We start from the raw sequence: 25,539 nt of genomic DNA on the forward strand, positions 1-25,539 counted from the left end.
CGCATCCATCCTCTCCTCCCTCCATCCCTCCCCTCAGTGCCACACCAGGCACGTGTACATAAGGGCTAAATCCCCAGAGTACACAGGCCACAGGAACGACTTTTAAAAAGATCAATAGTGGCCTGAAATGTCATCTGGTGAACAGTGATGCCAACACTCCCCAAGGGAGTGTCACTGTCAACTCGTGCACTAACTGGGCCTGGGAGGTTCACAGAAGGGCTGTCCTCATCCTGGTTCTATCTCCATCTGTTGCCATGTTGTACCATGCATGACAGGTTGTTTTTGTGGCATTTCTCCCCATTTTCATGGCCTAATTTGAATGACTGTCTAAACACTGTCTATGATGTTTATTAGTACAGCTCGACTTTCCTACTGTATAAAGGTGTGGGATTTTCCAGGAAAATAACATGTTGTCCTGAGAGAAAAAGACGAAGTGGAAACCTGACAGCTGTGATTGACTGTGGAAATACTGACAGTCGCCAGGTTCAGTTACAAGGAGAGCTGTTAGTTGCTTTGGGCGGTGACAGTGTTACTAGTTGAAATTTTCTTGTAACCGCGTTAAGCCCTGTGATGAAACATGTCAGAGAAGACTTCCTGTCACTTGGATACCACCAGGCCTTCTGTTTAGCTTCAGACAGAAAGACAATCTAGAGTTGTTATGGGATTTGTACATTCTCAGCAATAACAAACACGGTTTTCCTTTGATTGTTCACTTCTCATGTCTGTTTGTTTGTTGTAGGGGGGTTGTGTACATAGCTATGAATTTACAAGGGCATTTCAGAACTTCAAGGCATATGTCCAACACAGTATGAAGCAGATAGAAGCTGAGAGCCATACAGTTGAAGTCGGAAGTTTACATACACCTTAGCCAAATACATTAAAACTCAGTTTTTCACAATTCCTGACATTTAATCCCAGGAAAAATGCCCTGTCTTAGGTCAGTTAGGATCACCACTTTATTTGAAGAATGTGAAATGTCAGAATAATAGTAGAGAGAAGGATTTATTTCAGCTTTTGCACACACTCAATTAGTATTTGGTAGAATTGCCTTTAAATTGTTTAACTTGGGTCAAACATTTCGGGTAGCCTTCTACAAGCGTCCCACAATAAGTTGTCCCATTCCTCCTGACAGAGCTGGTGTAACTGAGTCAGGTTTGTAGGCCTTGTAGACATGCATTTTCAGTTCTTCCCACAAATTATAGGATTATAGGATTGAGGTCAGGGCTTTGTGATGGCCACTCCAATACCTTGACTTTGTTGTCCTTAAGCCATTTTGACACAATTTTGGAAGTATGCTTGGGGTCATTGTCCATTTGGAAGATCCATTTGCGACCAAGCTTTAACTTCCTGACTGATGTCTTGAGATGTTGCTTCAATATATCCACATAATTTTCCTACCTCATGATGCCATCTATTTTGTGAAGTGCACTAGCCCCTCCTGCAGCAAAGCACCCCCACAACATGATGCTGCCACCCCCGTGCTTCACGGTTGGGATGGTGTTCGTCGGCTTACAAGCCTCCCCCTTTTTCCTCCAAACATAAAGATGGTCATTATGGCCAAACAGTTCTATTTTTGTTTCATCAGACCAGAGGACATTTCTCCAAAAATTATGATATTTGTCCCCATGTGCAGTTGTAAACCGTAGTCTGGCTTTTTTATGGCAGTTTTGGAGCAGTGGCTTCTTCCTTCCTGAGCGGCCTTTCAGGTTATGTCGATATAGGACTCGTTTTACTGTGGATATTGATAATTTTGTACCTGTTTCCTCCAACATCTTCACAAGGTCCTTTGCTGTTGTTCTGGGATTGATTTGCACTTTTCCCACCAAAGTATGTTCATCTCTAGGAGACAGAACGCATCTCCTTCCTGAGCAGTATGACGGCTGCGTGGTCCCATGGTTTCTATACTTGCGTACTAATGTTTGTACAAATGAATGTGGTACCTTCAGGCGTTTGGAAATTGCTTCCAAGGATGAACCAGACTTGTGGAGGTCTACAATGTTTTTCTGAGGTCTTCACTGATTTCTTTAGATTTTCCCATGATGTCAAGCAAAGAGGCACTGAGTTTGAAGGTAGGCCTTGAAATACATCCACACGTACACCTCCAATTGACTCAGATTTTGTCAATTAGCCTATCAGAAGCTTCTAAAGCCATGGCATTTTCTGGAATTTTCCAAACTTCTGACCCACTGGAATTGTGATACAGTGAATTATAAGTGAAATAATCTGTCTGTAAACAATTGTTGGGAAAATGACTTGTGTCATGCACAAAGTAGATGTCCTAACCGACTTGCCAAAACTATAGTTTGTTAACAAGAAATGTATGGAGTGGTTGAAAAACGAGTTTTAATGACACCAACCTAAGTGTATGTAAACTTCTGACTTCAACTGTGTATGATAGTATACCATTTTAGCAACAGCCCCTAGGCAGACCAGACAGTAGTAGGGGTTGTTATGCCACCATCTTGCCTTAAACAGTGATTTTGAATCAGATCCTGGTGCCCTTCATTAGAATGAGAAGGTAAATGACAGCCCTGGCTGTGTGTATGCTTGCGTGGGTGCATGGTTGTGTGTATCTGTGTGTGCGCATGCATGTGTGAAGTGGACTGCCCCCCCCTCAGCCTGGTCTAGTCTGGCGAACTGTTTTAATGAGGAGATTGAGAGTCTCCCCCCGCCTCCATTACAACCCATTATAATCATCATTAAGATAACCCACCACCACTCATTGTGTTCTCAGTGTCACAGCTTCAGCCGTCCTAGTGGCTCGACTCTGGTAGCAACACTGCTGCCTTCAGTTCCTCCACAATGTGTCTAGGAAAGAGAGGGGTTTCCACGGCAACATCAGTGAAGGGTGACATTTCAACAGAGAATTATTTGCCTTTCACTCTCTCTCTCTCTCTCTCTCTCTCTCTCTCTCTCTCTCTCTCTCTCTCTCCCTCTCGCTCTGAGACAAGGCCCCCACCCAGACAAGGCATCATATTCCAGACTCTTTTTTATAATAAAGCCGTATTATTATAACCAGACCTGAATTCATTAGGAAAGTCGTGACACCTTTGCCTCCCCCGTTGCTCCTGTAAAGTTGAAGGGGGAACGTGTTTAAAATCGCCATACAGCGTTTTATTACCTTTTATGGGCGTTTGAATCCTTGGACGATTAAGCGGGTTCTAATAAGCCCTGGATATTCCATTAGGAGTCTATCTGCTCTGAGGCTCTGAGCTGAGAGGAGCTGAGGAGCTGAGCTCTCACTGGGTGCTGAAGGCTGGAGGCTAGCTCTCACTGGCTGCTAAAGGCTGGAGGCTAACTCTCACTGGCTGCTAAAGGCTGGAGGCTAACTCTCACTGGCTGCTAAAGGCTGGAGGCTAACTCTCACTGGCTGCTAAAGGCTGGAGGCTAACTCTCACTGGCTGCTAAAGGCTGGAGGCTAACTCTCACTGGCTGCTAAAGGCTGGAGGCTAACTCTCACTGGCTGCTAAAGGCTGGAGGCTAACTCACTGGCTGCTAAATGCTGGAGGCTAACTCACTGGCTGCTAAAGGCTGGAGGCGAACTCTCACTGGCTGCTAAAGGCTGGAGGCTAACTCTCACTGGCTGCTAAAGGCTGGAGGCTAGCTCTCACTGGCTGTTCACCCACGACTGCGTGGCCACGCACGCCTCCAACTCAATCATCAAGTTTGCGGACGACACAACAGTGGTAGGCTTGATTACCAACAACGACGAGACGGCCTACAGGGAGGAGGTGAGGGCCCTCGGAGTGTGGTGTCAGGAAAATAACCTCACACTCAACGTCAACAAAACTAAGGAGATGATTGTGGACTTCAGGAAACAGCAGAGGGAACACCCCCCATCCACATCGATGGAACAGTAGTGGAGAGGGTAGCAAGTTTTAAGTTCCTCGGCATACACATCACAGACAAACTGAATTGGTCCACTCACACAGACAGCATCGTGAGGAAGGCGCAGCAGCGCCTCTTCAACCTCAGGAGGCTGAAGAAATTCGGCTTGTCACCAAAAGCACTCACAAACTTCTACAGATGCACAATCGAGAGCATCCTGGCGGGCTGTATCACCGCCTGGTATGGCAACTGCACCGCCAGCTCTCACTGGCTGCTTAAGGCTGGAGGCTAACTCTCACTGGCTGCTTAAGGCTGGAGGCTAACTCTCACTGGCTGCTTAAGGCTGGAGGCTAACTCTCACTGGCTGCTTAAGGCTGGAGGCTAACTCTCACTGGCTGGTTGCTGCAGGGTTGTGCTGCGCCCATGGAGCTGTTTAATTGAGGCTCTAGTAAGCCTTCTTGAATCTGCTGCATTAGAAGCAGAGATTAGAGATGCTTAAAGGTCCATTCTCTCCTTGGCTCTTCTCTCCCTCTATCTCGATCTGTCACTCTCAATTTGCTCCTTTCATATTTGTTCTGTGATATTTCTATATTCAGAGGGATTCCACTTGCTCCCTGCTGCTTTGCTAATTTGAAACGTATATTTTAGGTTTACCGCTGCTACCACTGTCTTGTTTAGTAATATTGTATCCACCCTGCGTGTTTAAATGTAGCTAGCTGACTGTGGTGAAATATGCCATTATCACTACTAGCACTTGTTCTGTCATCCACCATTTTCTCCAGCAGTGCTTTTTTGTCAGTAGATTCCAATTAAATACTCCTTGAGCTGTATATTTCTTTTTGTGGTATTAGTTATTTCGTAGAAACATTATAACCCATTAAAATGTTGTGCTCTCGGTACTGATCAGGGCAGTTCTATGGAATGCTCTTCATTATAAAAGCTCCTTGTCTTCCCAGGCACCCAGATGAATTGGCTGTGATGAAGTGGCTGGCTGGGTTCAAAGTGCTTGGCTACAGCTTTAGAAATCCCTTGAAAGATCTGGGGGAGGGAGAAGCAAAAAGTCCATGATAAGGGGCAATGATCTCTTTTCACAGCACAATTGAAACATAATTATTTCATGCCCGATTGTGTGCTCAGCAAAGCCCTGAATAGGAGCGGCATTTAACTTTAATTAGGTGTGATTTATTCATACTGACTGGATCGCTCGCAGAAATGTGATCATCTGATTATAGTCAAGCATGAAAATGACCTGATTAAACACTTCATGAAACCTAGAAAGGGAAAGAAAAGGGGAACCTTGGGTAGAAGAAGTGAAGAGGCAGTAAGGTGAGGGAGAGAGTCGCAGGGGAAAGGGGGGAGGCAGGCAGATATTGGCTTAGCTCTGTCTTCTGGACCTACATACCACACATAGTTCTCCATAACTGTTAAACAGACATTTCTCCGAGCTTTTTCCTTTCACCAGGCTATGGTGAACCGTACCAAGAAATGGGTTGAATTCTAATAAGGGGAACATTTTCAATTGTTATGGTGGATGCTTACCAACAGGTGTATATCTACCGCCTCCCTTCACGTTTGTTGTTTCTTTGTCTATGCAGGTGTGTCAACGAATGAGAATCCTGAGTCCAAGACTGTCAGCTCGGCCAAAGTCTCTGGGCTCCAGCGTAGCCAGGAACAGAGTAACGAGGTGTCCTTCGCCCCGCCCGTGTCCAGCCCCACCCCGGCCTCCCCGCCTTCGGGCTCCCCTGCCCCTGCTGCCACTGCGGCAGGCCCCCCTCAGCCCCTCCCCAAGGCGCAGCTCACCTCCCCCCCCCCTCCTCATCAAGAGAGAGTCGGATCGGGTGCCGCCCATCCCCAGATTCCCCACCCCTCCCCTGCTGAGGGCCCAGCCCCACCCTCTCCAGGAGCACCGGGTCCCCGTCTCGCTCCCTCCCCCCCAGCACCAACACCACGCCAGGCCTCTCATCAGCCACCAAGTGCACCAGCATCACCCGCTGCATTACAACAGCCTGCACGACATCAGGTACAGTAGGACACCATCTGATCCATATGCTCCGAGTCTGTTTAGTTATGTCTGATCCGTATGCTCTGGGTCTGTTTAGTAATGTCAGATCATTATGCTCTGGGTCTGTTTAGTTATGCCGAGCATTCTTCTTATGCTTTATGCCATGTGTCAAACTCATTCCACAGAGGCCTAGTAGCTGCGGGTTTCTGCTCCACCCTTGTGCTTGATTGATGAATTAAGGTCACTAATTAGAAAGGTTGTCTTGGTCTTGATTGAAAAGAAAACCCGCAGACACTAGGCCCTCCGTGGAATGACTTTGACATCCCTGCTTTATGCCTTGCTGATATGATATAATTAAGCAATAAGGCACGAGGGGGTGTGGTATATGACCAATAGGCACGAAGCATCGCGGACACAGCCCTTAGCCGTGGTATATTGGTCATATACCACAAACCCCCGAGGTACCTTATTGCTATTATAAACTGGTTATCAACGTAATTAGAACAGTAAAAATAAATGTTTTTTCATACCCATGGTATATGGTCTGATATACCACGGCTGTCAGCCAATCATCATTCAGGGCTCGAACCACCCAGTTTACATACAATATGATACAATTCCTTTTATATTGTCTACTCAAGTGGAAATTCAGGTCAGCACATCACATTATATACACATATTCTCAGCATTTATAGATGCAGCTTCCAGTCATGTAATAAAACAACACAAATTCACTGAATACACAATCTATAACTCATTGCTGACAAGGTTTTTCTCTCTCTGTCTTCTCTAACATTACATTCACAGCGGCGGCAGTGCAGGCCTCCCCAAACACCACCACCTGCCCCCCTCTCCCCACCACCTGAGCGGCCTCCCCTCCACCACCCCGGCCCTGCCCCTGTCCATAGCCAACCTTTCTACCTCGCACTATTCCTCCCTGCGAAGCCCGGCCCATCGCCATCCGGCCATGTTCGCAACCCCCGCCACACTTCCGCCACCTCCAACCTTACCCACCAACAGCCTTGTGGTCCCTGGGCACCCCGCTGGCACCCCCTACCCAGGTAACACTGCCCTCCTGACCGCTCTGGCATCAAGGCTAGTCTGTCTCTAACATTAAGTAACAATTCAGCCAATGTAACAATCTTATATTGTGATTTCCAAGTCAATTGTTGCAGAAATAAATGGAAACCCAACTGTACAGTACAATCTTCCAAGTACAGAGGGAATAAATGAAGTGATTTATGTAACATTAAGTAGACGTTAACATGCCAGGTTACATGGTTCTGTAACAAGTGCTGTAACCATTCAATTCTAATTTGATGATGTGGTAAGTGAACTCCTTTATTACAATTTCACATACACCAACAGAGGGAATAATGGTTAGATAGAAGACTATTAAATAATCCCATTACAAATTATAAAGGCATCTGAAACATATTGATGCCCCTCCATGTTACTTCAACAGTGGTAGAGATTTCCAAACCCAAACAATATTAGCCTGCATTTGTCGACACGGCACCCCTTTGTTAGTTCTGTTTTAGTCGTCTGGGTTTGGAGGGAAATGCCAGAGGATCTTTTCACCCACCTCCACACTGCATGCTGTCAACTAACTGTTCTCTTATGCCAGGTCAGGGGGAGGTCACATTAGATAAGACTTGAAATGACGTAAGACTTTCATATTAAAGCTGCCCTTTTGTTCTTCTACTGTGTAAATGCTGTAATGTTTACATTGTATTGTAATATGTCAAATGTAGACAAATTGTATCTTTATATGACTTTGTCTCTGTATAAGAGAAATGATTGTTTGTTGTCAATTATTCTTTCTTGATACTATTTCAATGTTTATTGTACTGTAATAGACGATTAAAGTAATAGCACTAGGAGTAGCTAGAATATGTAGCATTGACATCTAAGACAGAGTGGAGGGAGAGTTTGCTGTGTTTTCTGCTGAGGTGACTCTTGGTTCTCTCTTGTCTTTAGATACCAGCCTGTTGATATCATTCAACCAACCAATCATGTATTGCCAGCCTCATTCGGGGATTCTGATTGGCACATTGTCACAGGCAACTCTCTTACCGCCACCAATGAGTCCTCACGTAGAAAACCCTCACAGCATGAGCTGGAGAAACAGAGAATGCCAGGTGACTATTCTTTCTTCTCTTCTACCTGTTGTTAAAACTGACTGGCGTCCGTGCCTTTCTTGTGTCTCCCTTTCCCCCCCCTTTTCTCGCTCTCCTTTCTTGCAGAGCATGACCTCCTGCGGCAGGAGCTGAATAACCGCTTCCTGGTTCAGAGTTCAGAGGGGCGGAGCCGGGGGCCGTCCTCCGCGAGGTCCCCGCTGGCCCCTGTGTCACTCCTGAGGGGAGCGTTTCACCAACACCAGCACATGCATCAGCACCAACACACCCACCAGCACACCTTCACGCCCTTCCCGCCCAGTCTGCCCCCGGCCGCCATCATTACTCCGCCCACCGCACCCCCCATGGTGCGAACCCCAGCCAGAAATGTGAGGATAAGTAAAGCTCCCATATACAGTACCTCAACCCCCCTATTCCTTGTCCCCCAAATCTCCAAACGACTCCCCTGGTCGCCCTCCTCCAGTACCACCCCCCCCACCCCCCGACTGATAGGGCCAGAGCCTGCCCTCCTTCCCCACCCAACATGTTACAGTAACACTGCATCAGTGTGTTTTTACTGAGGGCTGAGAAATAGGAGGCAGGGGCATAATCCTCACTACAACCCCATAATGAGTAGTCTCCCCTCCAACAGTACACATGTTTGTAGTGGTTCATCCTCAATGCTGAAACCAGACCTAACTCACAGACTGCTGCTACATATAATACTAGACGTTATGCTTTGGGACCAGAGTTTTACATGTGGATTAGCCTGTATATATGGCCCCAAGCTTCATTGCTTTACAATGCACAGAGGCTCACAATATGCCCCTTTTCCTTTTCCACCACAAGGAAGCTTGCAGAAGCCATGCCGTTCAATGTACGTCAGTACAGTTGATTCAATTTATTCATCATTCTCTCTCTGAACATGACATACATTTTGCCTTTTCAATATTTTTTTGCCCTGGAACAAAGGAGACCGATTGAAGGGAGTGTTTTCATTGTTTTCATATGGATGTGTTTGAAATGTTTTTGAATGTTCTGATTTCCCTGCACCGCAACAGAAACAAAAAGGACCTTCCAACAGATGTGTGGCGTGACTGCGGTGCACTGGGGGCTTATGCTCAGCAATGACAAATTCAAAGCCTGTGGTTACACTCAATGACTTCATTCCAGATGAAAGGGAGTGACGTCATTCGGACTGTTTTGATAATGCATAATTGCTTCCGTGCCTTTTCAACCGCCATCAGGCAAGGCACCGGCATCGAGTCAGCCAAGGGCAAAACATTGGCAGCTCTAGATCGGAAAAATTTTCCCCGGAAAAGTTCTGAGTATTCATCCATCAATCATTTGGAATGCATATAGCAATCTGAGAAACCCATTCAGACAGGACTCGCATTTGTGCCCTTTCAACATTAGCCTAATAGATACAATCCATCATGTCATGACCCCTGATTAAGAGTCTAGGGCCCATTTAGAGCGCTGGGAGCTATTTGCTTTGTGGAATCTAACATGTCATAAACCCCAGGAAAAAGGCTTAGCTTTATTTACAGTACATTACACAGCTATGTGATAAGCAGTCAGGGAGACTGTTTAGTTTAGATTGTGTCTCTTAGTCAAAAAGCATGTGTAGGCTGCTGTTATCCTCTTCTGTTTGCTGAGCTGAGCCCTCCATTCCTCTATATGTCAGCCGGACATTATTTATATGCATTGATATGCACTCTGTTTGAAGAGGAAAAGAACCGGAGTTATTTTGTCCGCTTGCTAATAGTGGTATTATGTGGTGTGTGTGTGTGTGTGGCTGTGTGCGTTCACATCTGTATGTTGTGGCCGATGCATTGTTGTCACAATGGAATTTAAGGCTGTTCATGTATTCTGTTTCATTGAGACTGTTTTGACTTAACCCCGTGTTGTTTTCTCTCTCTCTCTCTCTCTCCCTTCCCTCCAGTAGCATCGCTATTTCACTTCCATTTGACTGTTTAGAGAGGCACGAGTCATGTTGATGTTGTGGTTGTGTTTAGTGTTGGTCATGAAGTGTGCAGTTGGATCGCATTGGCCCAGCTGTGCTCACTTTTGAGTGCTCCATGTCATTCCAGCTACGTAACAGCCCTTGGCTAATAGCTGTAATTAATGAAATTATGAATCCTCTGTATTTGTTTATTGTTCTACACCCTCAAGCAGGTGGCCTTGCCAAATGGCAACAGTGAGTGTCTATTTTCCCCTCTGTCTTCTTAGGGAAAAGGAACATCCTTAATTGTTTAAAGATGAATTATTGAGCTTTAATTATCCAAAGCTGTTTACAATAAACCTCTGACAGGGCCCCGTAAATTACAAAGAAGGAGTTTTATAGACAGCCATAAAGCCACCAGCGAGTGTTGTTCCCCCGGTGTAAAACATTAAACAGACCCGTGCTTCAGAAGGGGGAGAAGGAGAGCCGACCGGTTGAATGTGCTCGGAAGCTGCATCAGCATTTCCACTCAATAGGGTGTCTGTGTTTGATTTGGGCCAATTATCGCCCGCAAACACAAACACGCTGCCCGCCGCTGTGTCCGTTCTCTGCGGCTGGATGTTGAATGGCCCCGCTTCACTGGGAGGCCCAGCCCAGTTAGAGAGAGGAGCTGTGCCGAGTGTGTTGAGCGAGAAAAAACGCCTCCTTTCCCGTTTGTGTCGCAGGAGGGAGGCACACACACACACACACACACACACACACATTTCACTGATTCATGCGCAACCCATTTTTCTTTTTTATGTAAACCCAAACCAGCGGTGGCTTGCCAAGAAGGCTTTGTCAAAACACTTCCAAAAGTACATGCAAATGGTTTGTGTATTTACGGAATAGGAATAAGTTACTGTCCGTTGCAATTAGCCAGTTTCAAAATAGAGGAGCAGTATTGGCTTACATGAAGGCATACATAATCTGATGCTGTATATGAGGCTATAGTCTTTCTGTTGAAATCCAAATGTCATTATTCTATTAGTCATAGGGTATGCTTTGGAATTTTTTTTCATTATATTCAACCATTTGAGGCTTCCAAAGTTATTTCAGTCTCATGCTGTACATGTCCAAAATGAACTCTCTTGCATGGAAAACATAGTCTGCCCAATTCAATTTCCCCTACAAAAGACTTACTGTTCTTATACCCACAGTTATATGATCTTACGCATAGAATATTGACATGTCTCTGCGATTTTCTTTCAAGTCTCTCTTTTGTCTCACACACTAAATTGACAACCCCCCTGTTAGTATATGTTTCTCTGTGTGCTCCGTTTCAATAACAGAGATCATTGTAAAGACCCTACATCTGTCACAGCCAATTAGATTAACATTTCTCCAAATGTTCCACCCAATAAGAATCATTACTCAATCTTCTCGTTTTACACTGGGGCCTTTTTGTAAGGTAAGGAGAGCTCCCCCCACCCAAGTATAGTACTGTATCTGCACCTAATTCGATGGCTATTTTTCTGTGGTGCAGACGAATTGGAAAATCATGTCTCCCTAATCGTGGTAGTCCAGTTGATTAGTCATATCGCTGATGATTTAACGCCATCTCCATCTGCCGTTCGCCCTGCTAAATGAATCAAACTCATTACCCCAGAATGCTCGGTGTTTTCTTTAAGCCAGCTGCTGTCAAACGTGGGCTTATGATCTGACTGCTGTTGTACTGAACTTCCTCTCTCCTGTGTTGTTGTATCACTGAATAGGTGTAATGAGTCCAAAATTGTGTTTCACTGTATTCCTTTGATGGTCTTTGGTTCATAGATGCAGAGTTCCTGTTATTGTCATTGGTCAGTTTGGCGTCACTGACGTATTACTGTCTTTTCCTTCTTTTCTTGCAGTTCGACAAATACGCTCCAAAACTGGACAGTCCATTCATTAGACATTCAAATGTAAGTAACCCTATTTATTCCTCTCAACCTCCATCACCATGCCCTCAGTATGTTTTCTATCAAATATTTACTGTGGTTAGGTAGTTAGGTCATTTCTTCTTCTGCACGTGTTGAAGTATGTGTGGGGGTCGTCTCTATGTGTCTTGTTGTAATCTGTTTTAAGAGGTGGTTTTGTGTCTCCCCCATGTAGTTCTTCCCCTCCTACCCCCCCACAATGCCAGGCATGCCCCCGCTGCTCCCCACTCAGGACCCTTCAGCTCACTGCAAGGAGCCTTCCAGCCCAAGGTTAGCCCCACAGACCTACACACACATGTATTGCGGACGCACACACATACAAAATACAGCACCTGCTTTTACTCATCCGCTCGCACAAAGCAAGTCCATTGTACGTACCCGGACATACACATCTATCCGAACTCGTTCCCTCACCCACACAGGACAAAAAACCCATACGCACAAATAAACGAGCACCCGGTTATTCACAAACGCACCCGCACTGGCAACTTACCATTCTCTCGACGTCTCACCCAAGAAATGAGGATAGAATCAGGGGGTCTGAATAGCACCAAAGCCTTACTTTTCATTCTGTGTACAGGGCAGCAGACAGCTGCGTTTGAATTGAACCGGCCTGATAAATCTGCTCCTGCTTCTTTTTTCCCCAATAATGGACTATGCAAACAAGGCCTGTCTCTAAGCTGGCTGGGCCTGAGCCGCCAGCCACCGCGCCACGCTGCACTGTGCAGGGGGAGATAAGCAGCAGCCGTGTGTGTGTGTGTGTGTGTGTGTGTGTGTGTGTGTGTGTGTGTGTCGATCAGGGCCTGGCAGGCGCCCAATAGGCTCTGACCCTGTTGTAAGCCACCAATCAAAGCTGGCCTAAATCCCCTGGTCTTATTCCCCACAGGCTCTATTATGGAGGCCTTTTGTTGGCTGCCTCCAGATGGTTAGAGTGCAGTACAGTTAGCCCCCTCCATCCCTCCATTCACCACCTAAATCCCCCCCATCCGCTGGGCACCACTGAGCAGCAGGAGAGGGGTTGAAGGATAGAGGGGTTGGAGGGTGGTCTGGTGCTAGTGGTGGTCAGAGTACAGCACACCACCCTAATCCCCCCACTGAGGAGGTAGAAGGGTGACGGATGGAAGGTGTGGTGCTAGGGGTTACAGGGATCACCTAGTACTCTGGGATGGATTACGATGGCGGATCTAGGCATTCTGGTTCTTCTAGACCTCAAAGATATCCTTTGCAGTCTTTTTCTGACACTGCACCGGAGCCCTTAAAGGAGTGCTAGCCATTGACGTCACGCACAGTTTCTAGCTGCAGAGACTCTTTGCCGTGAATCAATGTAGAAGAGCCAATGTTTTTGAGTTGTGTACTGGTTTGCCTATGTTATGCTTCAGTCTGTGCAAAGTCCATATTTCCCACCATCTTTGTAACACTTTTGCTTTGCCTCTTTCTCTCCTCCATATTCCGCTCTCGTTCTATCTCTTTATCGTCTGTTTTAGTCCTCCAACCCCATAGATGTAGCCTCCCGCCCGGGGGCAGTACCTCACACACTCCTACAGAAGGACCCACGGGTTAGTAGGCCCCGGTTGTCCCTCGAAAGCACCAAGCACACACTTTTCTGTCAACAATAGAGATTCATTCAATTGATTTGGTTGTTGTTGATTGTTATGTCTGTGGGTTCATAATGGTTCAGTTTTTTTCTTATCTCGACGCAGGTATCAGATCCTTTCAGGACATCAGTCAGAGTAAGAGATGGTTTCATTTTCCTTTCATGCACTGTCAAATCAAGTACAGTACCGTCGTGTCATAGCATTGAGTAAATTCTACAGTACCATCGTGTCATAGCATTGAGTAAATTCTACAGTACCATCATGTCATAGCATTGAGTAAATTCTACAGAACCATTGTGTCATAGCATTGAGTAAATTCTACAGCACCATCATGTCATAGCATTGAGTAAATTCTACAGCACCATCATGTCATAGCATTGAGTAAATTCTACAGTACCATCATGTCATAGCATTGAGTAAATTCTACAGTACCATCATGTCATAGCATTGAGTAAATTCTACAGTACCATCATGTCATAGCATTGAGTAAATTCTACAGCACCATCATGTCATAGCATTGAGTAAATTCTACAGTACCATCATGTCATAGCATTGAGTAAATTCTACAGAACCATTGTGTCATAGCATTGAGTAAATTCTACAGTACCATCATGTCATAGCATTGAGTAAATTCTACAGCACCATCATGTCATAGCATTGAGTAAATTCTACAGAACCATTGTGTCATAGCATTGAGTAAATTCTACAGTACCATCGTGTCATAGCATTGAGTAAATTCTACAGTACCATCATGTCATAGCATTGAGTAAATTCTACAGTACCATCATGTCATAGCATTGAGTAAATTCTACAGTACCATCATGTCATAGCATTGAGTAAATTCTACAGTACCATCGTGTCATAGCATTGAGTAAATTCTACAGTACCATCATGTCATAGCATTGAGTAAATTCTACAGTACCATCATGTCATAGCATTGAGTAAATTCTACAGCACCATCATGTCATAGCATTGAGTAAATTCTACAGTACCATCGTGTCATAGCATTGAGTAAATTCTACAGTACCATCGTGTCATAGCATTGAGTAAATTCTACAGTACCATCGTGTCATAGCATTGAGTAAATTCTACAGTACCATCGTGTCATAGCATTGAGTAAATTCTACAGTACCATCATGTCATAGCATTGAGTAAATTCTACAGAACCATTGTGTCATAGCATTGAGTAAATTCTACAGTACCATCATGTCATAGCATTGAGTAAATTCTACAGTACCATTGTGTCATAGCATTGAGTAAATTCTACAGTACCATTGTGTCATAGCATTGAGTAAATTCTACAGTACCATTGTGTCATAGCATTGAGTAAATTCTACAGTACCATCGTGTCATAGTATTGAGTAAATTCTACAGAACCATTGTGTCATAGCATTGAGTAAATTCTACAGAACCATTGTGTCATAGCATTGAGTAAATTCTACAGAACCATTGTGTCATAACATTGAGTAAATTCTACAGAACCATTGTGTCATAGCATTGAGTAAATTCTACAGTACCATCGTGTCATAACATTGATTCAAATCTACAGTACCTTCGTGTCATAACATTGAGTAAATTCTACAGAACCATTGTGTCATAGCATTGAGTAAATTCTACAGTACCATTGTGTCATAGCATTGAGTAAATTCTACTGTACCTTCGTGTCATAACATTGAGTAAATTCTACAGTACCTTCGTGTCATAGCATTGAGGGTTTGGGTCTGACTTCGAGTCTTTTGCGTATTTTCAGAAACCTGGCAAGTGGTGTGCGGTGCACGTCCAGATCGCCTGGCAGATCTACCACCATCAGCAGAAGATGAAGGTGGGCCAGCTGTCTCTCTGTGTGTGTGTGTGTGTGTGTGTGTGTGTGTGTGTGTGTGTGTGTGTGTGTGTGTGTGTGTGTGTGTGTGTGTGTGTGTGTGTGTGTGTGTGTGTGTGTGTGTGTGTGTGTGTGTGTGTGTGTGTGTGTGTGTGTGTGTGTGTGTGTGTGTGCGCGCGTGTGCCCGTGCGAGTGTGTGAGTGTGTGTGTTTCTGTCTGCGTTTTGGGTGGTGGTGGGGGGGCTGTGTTTTCCTTTCCAGAGGATTCCTATTTTTCTGTATCTAGTTAAGCAGCGGACATTTTGGTTATGGCTTGGAAAACTCCTGTTGTCTCTGTCATGGTGACACTGTCATAGGCACCCCGTCCTCATGGGGTTTAGTGAGCCTAATCAGCTTACCCTGATGTTGTTATGACACAGTATGTGTTGGGGATCTAGTGGCATTATATATGTTGTCACCCCTGTCTGATCTCACACAGTGATTATAGTACTGATTATAACAGATTACAAGTCCCTCCTTGAGCTATGACAGTGCTGGCATCAATTATTGTTAATTACTTACACATGCAAACACTGACAGTTCCTGTTTCTTTTCTTCCTCCTCTTACCTTTTCTTTATCTTTTTTATTTCACCTTTGTGTTCTCTCTCTCGCACTCTCTCTCTCTCTCTCTCTCTCTCTCTCTCTCTCTCTCTCTCTCTCTCTCCCCTCGGCCCCCCTACCCCCCTCCCTCTTGCTAACAGCAGATGCAGGTGGACCCTCACAAACTGGACATGAATGGAAAGCTGGACCTGTTCAGCCGTCCCCCCGCCCCGGGGGTGTTTCCTGGGTTCCCCTACACCCACGACCTGGCACGACCCATGTTCTCCTCCACAGGTCAGTATAGGGTTCATCGTCAGCCACCCAGCACAGGGCACAGAAGGATTTTTTTTGTGGACGGAGGGGGGAGGGTACAGACAATTTTGTGGGTATCACGCTACAGACGTGCTGCGGCACCCTCAGCACCCCTACTTCCCGCGGCTATGGTTGTCTTCTATTCTCCTTTACCCACAGCTGACCCCTTGCTCTGGCCAAACGCTGTGCCACACCCGCGGACGTTCATTTTTTTCACATGGATCAAGTGGCATTTTGAAACTTCGTCATTGGCTTGGTTACTCCGATTGGTTAGAGTCGATCCGACCGCTGATGACTTTGTTTTGTACAACACCCCTCATTTGAACGTCACCACAAACGACTTCAACGTCTCAGACTGAAGTATGTAGAGAGCATAGAGCAGCGGAATAACTCGCTTTGAGTCATCAGGCAACAGCTGACTCTAGTTGAAGTGCTGTTGTTGTAAATGTTGTTCCAGACTGTGTCAGATGTGGACATGAATATGGATGTTTCTCTATGTGTGTCTCTCAAATAGCACCCTATTCCCTACATAGTGCACTGCTTTTGACCAGGGCTGGGTGCCATTTGGAACACAATCAGTGTGATAATTGACTGGTAGAACCTGCCTTGAAGGGCAACATGGAGACGGGTGCCCTTTAGCTTGTAATTATGCAGTATTGTATCATCGTGTATGGGCTTGTAATTGGCTCGTTCATTAACCATTCATGATATATGGGTGAAGAGCGTTTTGTAAGAGAGGTCAACGTCTGTTCATAACAAAGCGCCCCCATCCACACACACACACACACACGTGAAACTATTGAATGTTATGGTAATTTCTATCAAGCCTTTCTCAACCAGCCACAATGAAAAATCAGATATCCTTCACTGTATTTGTGGTGGTTTGAATGTTTATCTAATTAGCATTGCTACTGTAAAATATTGATTATTTTCCACATTTAAAAGATCAGTATTAGCCATTCTTCTTCAGTCTGGAGCATGTCAGAGGTCACAGGTTTAAAGGTCACCATAGAGCTGACTCAGGGTGGTTTGTTTGGGGGCGCTCTCCTCTCAGTCAGACCTACCTATGCAAGGATGCCTAGTTAGAGGTTGTGACAGATGGCTGCTGTCGCGCTACTAAATGAGTGGACACACTGAGGTAACATGGTCTCTCACCCTCTCTCTCCTCCCATAGGTTCTGGCCATCCGGCCGCCTCCCCGTACGGCCCCTCCCCCCACCACAGTGGCTTCCTGCCTCCCAGCCACTTGGCAGGTAAGTGTAAGTAGCACCACATTTTACAGTCACTTTTTTCCTATTTCCTCTCTCACAGTGTTACACTCGTTTTGAGAATACTTCTACAGTCACTAGGGCATAGGGTTGCGAAGGGAGGGTATATTACTGGTAACTTTCTAAGTTTACCAGTAAACGACCAATGTTTTGGTAACTTTTAAGTTTCGGGGAGAATTTTATCGTATGATATCTGGTTGCCTTTTTGGGTACTGGAATTATCTCTGGCCCTTTGTGTGGCCTTATTGCATTTAGAAATATGTCAAATAATCAAATAAGATGAAAGAAAATGTATTAATAGAATGACAACGCTGTAAAACATTATCATAACTATAAATCATCAACTTACTGCTGTTTAATATGAGACTCAGCATTTTTTTTTTTTTTTACACACTTTCATTTATTTTACTATGTCAATATGTTTTTGCTGTAAATCAGGGCTCAAAACTGCAACCAAAACACTTGTGTTTATGACCCAGTGCAACACCAATTTTCTATTGGTCTCTAAGGTGCAAGTCGCGTTAGATTTTGGTTCAAAATTCACCTTTATTTAAAAAAAAGATTTATTCAAATAGCAATGGGTATGCAACAATGGGTATGAATCTTTGTGATGTGCAATTCAGTCATCATACCCTGTTTGAATGAACTTTTCTAAAGGCTTTCCCAATTAAATGTTGACTGCAAAGTGAATGATATCCTGATGATTTTTATCAATCACGGGGCATTTGTTTTTGCAAACTCTGCCATCACATGTAGCCTACACTGTACGTTACAAAGACACTGTCTCTTGCTAGGCACGCAATTACATTTCAGTCATTTAGAAGAGACCCTTATCCAGAGCTAGTTTCAAGAGCAATTCGGGTTAAGTGCCTTGCTCAAGGGCACACTGACAGATTTTTCACCTAGTAAGTTCTGGGACTCGAACCAGCGACCTTTCGGTTATTGGCCCAATGCTCTTAACTGCTAGGCTACCTGCCACCCTACAATTGATTTAAAGGGCAACTACATTTTTTGGAGGGTGCTGATCTCAAAAGTGATCTCCCTATAGGGCCCTACAACTGTAGAGTGACTGTTCAAAATTACAAATAATAACAGCCTTTTTGAGATTTTTTTCCCCTCCAAACAAGCAATGTAAATATGATATTGTCAAGTTAAAATGTAATTATTTGTGTATGGACGGTAGGTCATTATAGGCTTTAGGCTATTTGCTCAGCCCCCAAATGAAAGATAACATTTAAATGATGCACACATCATCCGCTTTCCAGTGCCAGTATTCTTTTCATTCGGGCCAGTAGCTTTCAGTTGGCACTGCAAGGGCATAATTTAAAAGATGGCCAGTTATTATTAGCCTGGTTCTGTATGAAATGCAGGTACATTACTGGACACAGGTCAGATCATTATCGCCGCTCAGTGGTAAAAAATGTATGCAACCAAATCCTGTGCTGGTGCCATCAACTGAAAAAGTTGGTGTAAAAAAAAGTGAGTCTAGAGCCCTGTAAATGTTTTGGCGCCAAACTGGTGCCAGTTGTAAAAAAAAAAGTCAGTGGTTGGAAGTGTGCCATTGTTGATTAGATGCTTTTTTCATTAATTAGGCTATTTTCTCTTGAGCCATATGGCCTATCCACTAGAGACTCTAGGACAATATGGACACGGATAAAAAATAATACTATATATTAATATTTTTTTTTTCAGTTATTGAAGTATAAATTACCAAAGTTACCATAGATTGCCATAGATTACCTGTTAATTACTAAAAGTACTGAAAGTTCCAGTAACTTTGGTAAATAACCAGTAGTTTTGCAACCCTACTACGGCATCATTTGATAACATAGCCCTTTGTTGATTGGAAACGAAGTTCACTTGAAGGTTATAATCGGCATTTAGAGGTCCTTAGTTAGCTAGTGAGGTCATCCTGTTGCTCCATTTCTTGCACTGAATTTGACTTTAGGGCTGTGTATAGAGAGCCCTCCCCCTGTGATTCATTAAATACACCCTTGAATAACCCTCCTTCCTGTACTGATGTGGATGGAAGGCAACTCTGGGCTTGTTGAGGTAGTTTTTCTAATCCCCCAACTTTATTTTCCAGCCCCTTTGTTCAAGTGAAGGTTTTTCACTGCACAACACTGTCTTATTTCATACTGTCTTGGACAGAGGCAGATGGCCTCAGCAAATATGACATTTTACCTTGAGGCTTCTTTCTATAGCATCTCAAGTTTTGCTCGTCTATTACACAGACAGAGTAATAGAGGTTGTTGTATTCTTCTGTATTTCCTATCAAAGATGTTGTTTTGCTTCAGTGCAGCAAGGTGATTTCATGGGATAAGCTCTTGAGTCAATCCAATTTGAGTTTATAAACACCTGGTGCACAGGGGGGGGGGAAATGTTATTACACCCCTCAAAGATTTTGGGTGAAATTCCTGCCCAAAGAACGAACTCAAGTGTGACTCGGCAGGAATGATTTCCTAGCTGTTGTTTGCTGATAAATTGATAAACCATTGCATTGCATTCACCACAGAGTGGAAGACTTTCAAAACTAGATTAAAGGATCATTCATCATTGATATATCCTCAGTAATTTTCCATTGTGTCTTCTTGACAGTCTTCCTCAATCTTGAAATCTTGATAATGTTGTCTCCTGATTCCTCCGGTAGGTATGCATACCTTTCCAATTTTAGTTCCATGTAAACTGGGTCCAGGTTTAACTAAGGCACTTAGTAAAAGAACATTTTTAAAAGCACTACGTAGAATGATGAAGGTTTATTCGGGTTGGAACCATTTTCTGAATCCAGGCGGAACCTTTTCATCCAACGAAGAACCCTTAAACAACCCTTGAACCGGGATTCAAAATGGGTTCTCCTACAGGTACAGCCGAAGATCCCCATCGTTTTAGGTAGAACATTTTTTTCTCAGAGTGTGCAGGTTAAAATGGAAGCATCAAACACTGAAGCCTCTGTGAAAACTAGTAGACAAATATTCTCTTTTCAAGCAGCTATGTGCCTGACTGTCCAGACTCCAGACTAGGATGGCACATTGCACATATCAAATCCCCTTTCCATTTGTAGTCCAGCTCCAACCATAACCCCATCATACTCCCTAGCATCAGGATCAGAGATCAAAGGCTCTCCGCTCCATTACGGACAGTGTGGGAGTAAATCCAGTGTCCAAGAGGCGTGAGTGGCCAGAGCAGGCAGCCAGCCTCGCTAGCTAGCTACATACAGTAGGATTAGAGGAAGTAGTACGACAGAGCTCCGCTTGTAAGAGAAAAGCCGAGTGGAACGAGTGGTCGGGCTCCTCCAGCCAGCTCAGCTAATCCCTGTTTGGCATTTTGCAGATCCTTTCAGTCGCTCCAGTACCTTTGGCGGCCTCGGCAACCTTTCAACCAGTGCCTTCGGAGGATTAGGCAACCCCTCGCTTGGTAAGCGCCGACCACCCCCCCTCCCCCGCCCCCCACGGCCAGACACAGCGCAGCTCAGCTTTAGACCACAGGGAAGGGCCAGGAAGGAAAGAAATCAAGGCACTTAGCTCTGCATCAAATGCCAAAATAAAACTAGCACAGGGAGGAGCAAAAAGGCAGGCAGCACAGCAGCAGAACAGCACAGCTCTCTCTCTCTCTCTCTCTCCACCCCGCTCTCCCCAGTAGCTTGGCTTCAATCTGACAGCAACACTGCCAACGCACACAGCACTCACAGGCTTGCTGTTTGGTTGCTATTCATGTATTAATTATTCTACAAGCCCCCTCATCGCCACTGTGGAGGACTCTCTCCCTCTCACCCTCTCTCTCTCTCCCCCTTCCTCTCCATCTCTCTCATATTCTCCTCTGCCAAATCATTTCCCCTGTAGCGAAATGGATGTCAGTGAAATAGACACGCTATGGAATGCTAAGGTCTCCCTGGCTTTTCACAACCCTTACCCCCAGAGGGAAATTGATTACCCCCCCATCCACCCCCCTTTCCAGAAAAAAGGCCCTGAGAATGAGGAGTGAATTGGGGAGCAGAGCAGAGTAGGGCCCTTGGTCCAAGCAGCTAGAAGCGCAAAGGGGGAAGCCATTAACCCTGCCAGTCTTTGTAAAGCAGAGCTCTTTGCAGCAAGAGACCGCTCAGAACCCTCAGGACAAAGACAAAGTTGCTTTTGTGTAGATTTTCTTTATTTCCTCGTCTTCAGACTCTTCCTCTGATGTTCTGTGCCCAGGAGGGGTTTTGTTCTGCTCACGCTCTTTTCTCCATGTCTCCTCTCCTTAAGGCTCCAACAGTATCTTTGGCCATAAAGAAGGCCCAGGGGGCCTGCCAGGCTTCGGCAGCCCCCACCACGATACCTGGAATAGGCTCCACCGGACACCACCCTCCTTCCCCACCCCGCCGCAGTGGCCCAAGTCTGCAGACGCAGAGCGCAGCAACTCAGTCAACAGCCACGAGCGAGAGAGAGAACGAGAGAGGGAACGGGAGAGGGAGAGAGAACGAGAGAGGGAACGGGAGAAAAGGGATTCATCCATCAGCAAGGAGGAGAAGGATAAAGACAGGTGTGTATTCTATATGAGTACAACTCTGAATCATTTCCATTAGTTGTAAGTAACAAAAATTGTTATTGTTATTTATTTGAATACAAATTTTCATGCACACATATTTTCCCCCCAAAACTATTTCCAACCTTCTACCCTTCTGATAAATGCATATTTTTATTTTGTTTGTGTCCCTCACAGAGATTCGATTGACCGTAACCGTCACTCGAACCGTTCCTCCCCTGCGTCGGCCCAAAGCAGCTACCAGATCAGCAGCCTGATCCGCTCTAACAGCCAGAACTCCAGTGACTCTGGTCGCCACCACAGTGCCAGTGTGGATCGGGTCCGGGAGGCCGAGAAGGAGCTCCTGGAGCGCCACCGAGAGGCAGCCATTCTGGGGGACGTCAAGGTGAAGGAGAGCCGCTCCCCTGGAGGAGGGAAGGAGGTGTCAGACAGAGACAGACGCTCGTCAGAGGACCCCATCAAACCAGCCCACCGCACGCCCTCTCCCTACCCCAAGGCTGTCCTATCTGAGACAGGAATGAAGATGGCTGGTGGTCCCCCACCCACTCTACTCAAGGACGGGGACAGGGACAGGAAGGAAGGTCCTCCGTCCTCTGGGGGGGACCTGCTGCTGCACAAGGTGAAGAACGACATGAAGATCAAGGAGGAGCGCAAAGAGGACCAGGAGGTGATGGTGGTGAGCTCCGAGCCTGCCACTCAGCCTGCTCCTCCTCCTCAGCCTCTACCACCTCCACCTCCCCAGCCCGGTCACCACCACCACCACCACCACCACCCTCCTCTGTCCCAGCAGCCTCCTCCCCCCTCCCCACGCTGCAGTGACTTGCCCACCCACGGCTCCCTGCATGGGGTGCACATGGCCCACTCCCTGCCCCTCTCCATGAGCGCCATGCACCAGATGGGCAGTCTCAACGTGCTGGACCGGGCCCGCATGGCTCCCTTTATGGGGGTGAGCCCCCTGGCTGCTGCTGCAGGGAGGGACCGGATGCCCCACCAAGCCTTCCCTTGGGACCCACTGAGGGAGGCCTACCGCAACCTGGACCTGCAGCGCAGGATGGACTTTCAGCTGAGGGCTGAGCAGGCCCAGCGCTTCCCCAGCATGTACGAGCAGGAGCGGGCTTACCGGGAGAGAGAGGCCCACGACTACTCCCACCATGAGCACATGCTGGAGGTACGGCGGGAGCACGAGAGGATGAGGCAACAGGCAGAGGAAAGAGAGCGCCAGCACCTGAGGGAGGAGCTGGACCGAGCACGGCTCCACCAGCTGCACCAGTCCCCCATGGAGGGACACCTGCCACACATGCCCCCCTTCATGCCCCACCTGGGCGGCATGCCCTACCCCAGACTCAGCCCCTCCACCGGACACAACGGCCTGCTAAACCGGACGCCCCCCACTGCTGCCCTTAGCGCTCCCCCCTAGTGCCCGCGGGCAGCACCAGAGCAGCCTCCCCAGAAGGACTACCCCCACACCACCCAGGACCCCGAGATTACTCCCCCTCCCGCAACCCCAAAGAAGTGGAGGCACGGTAGCTTGACATAACAGACAAAGGACGTGAATGCTTAAAAAGGCGCACTCCCCAATTTAGAACCTTCTAGAGAGAACAAGATGCACTGCTTTTCAATGGAGAAAGGCATAAGTAAAAGAGAAAACAGTATGATTGTACAAAGTAAAGATTTGTAAGGGTGAAGAAGCACATGCCATGCTTTTATTTTATATGGACAGGCTGATGAGAATGTTGGTTAGAAGAACACAAAAAGTATGTGTATGTTAGTTGCCGACTTAAAATTTGATATTAATATATTAATCCAATACCTTTTGTCGATTTTTCTGTGAAAAGTGAGATTCTGATTGAAAAGAGAGATTCTGATTGAAATTAGTTTGTACATTTCCTATCCTTGTTCCATGTATAGACATCATTTTTATGAATTTGTATTTTGTGCATTAGTCCATTTTTTTTCAATATTTATCCCAGTTCCATTGTGAGACATATCAAGGATGATGCTCCACAGTGGATGGGAGTGGATGATGCTCCACAGTTTTTACCCAGTAATTTAACCTCATGGTACCTGAAAATACTCATAAATGATCATGTACAAAGTTACATTAAAGATTTGTTGCATTTTATTTGTTTTGCCTTTGAGATATGCAGACAAATATATATTACGAGGTCTTTGTTTGGTCTCTGTAAAGAAGAATTAGTGTAAAAAAAAAAGACAATGTAAATTTATTAGGCTTTTTAAATGTTTCTAGAAAAACAAATGAAATCAAAACAGAACCACTTCCCGGTTGTAAACCATGGTAACAGACGAGCCTGTCCAGTGGGAGGGAAGGAGGGTGGGCATCAGAAGGGGGCCTGGAATGATCTTCTGCAATCTATGCAAAGAGTCACTGAGCACCCCGATGGAGAGCCACCTGCAATGGAATGGACTGTTGGATAATGTTGATTCTGTGAGAGGAACTTGGATTAACTCAACATGTTTTTCTTTCCAATCATGGGACATGGAATTAAACCTACAGACTTCTTGGTTACAGATAAACTGTACCAGAAGCTTACATACAGCCCCAGTGACAGCAAAGGAAGACACGTTTGATTGGGCGGCAATAGGACTTTCTCTGTCGACCGTTGTGGTGTTGTGCAGTTGTTTTTCTTAGACTTGTATACAAAACAAGTAGAGTTTTAGGCGTGCAAAAAAATGAAAACGAACATTCATGTACGGAATAAAGTTTGGACCTAATACCTGCATTATATCGCTTTTTATTCACATTCAGGATCATTCTCTGAAACCAGGGATACTGGATGTTAACCCCTTCAAAATGTCAAACGGTGACATAACAATAATACACAAATCACTGAAGGAAATGTTTTTTCATAGATTTGCCAATACTGCCAGTATCTTAGCTTGCTCATTTCATTTAGCACATTTCGAACATCCTACATGAAATACAGTGCAGTAGCCAAGTATCTAAAGCCAAGGGGGGGACTCTGTTCTTATGAACATTTGACAGTCATCTCACAGGGATTAGCTGCAGGGCTTTCACAGCTGTCCTGGGGGATCGATGAGTCTGGGGAGAGGAAAGGCAATAGAGGGTGGGACTAATAGAACATTGATTTTGTAAGAAAGCAGATTTTTAGTGTTTGTGTTGCAGCTAACCACTATTGACTGGAGGCCGAGCGGAGTATTGACCTGCGGCCTGGACTCATTAAGAGGAGCAATGCCAGGGAGGGAGGCAGCAGGCTATCGGATGTTAGAGGAGAGGAGGGCCGCTCTCCCCTGATCACTCTCCCCTTTCTCCCCCCTCCTTCTCTCACCTCCTATCCCCACACTCATCTGTTTCGCTAATGAAGCCGGAAGGTCCTCTGGAGTGGTCCGAGGAGAGGGACATACAGACGCCCCGTCCCGTTATCGACGAAGGCCCTTCTCTCTCAATTCAATTAAATTCAAAGCAAGTGGAATAGATAATAGTCAATAGTGAAATAAACAATACAAAATGAACAGTAAGCATTGCACACACAAACGTTTCAAAAGAATAGAGATTTAAAATGTTATATTAAGGCTATGTACAGTGTAGCAATGTGCAAATAGTTGAAGTACGAAAGGGATAG

At 45.6% G+C, this 25,539-nt stretch overlaps 1 pseudogene; it reads left to right on the top strand.

Moving 5' to 3' along the window:
* Positions 1-24,670, top strand: part of LOC112249510 — a 70,702-nt pseudogene extending 46,032 nt beyond the window's left edge.
* The last annotated feature ends 869 nt before the right edge of the window (positions 24,671-25,539 follow it).

Source organism: Oncorhynchus tshawytscha, linkage group LG04, assembly GCF_018296145.1.
Source record: "Oncorhynchus tshawytscha isolate Ot180627B linkage group LG04, Otsh_v2.0, whole genome shotgun sequence".
NCBI classification, from domain to species: Eukaryota; Metazoa; Chordata; class Actinopteri; order Salmoniformes; family Salmonidae; genus Oncorhynchus; species Oncorhynchus tshawytscha.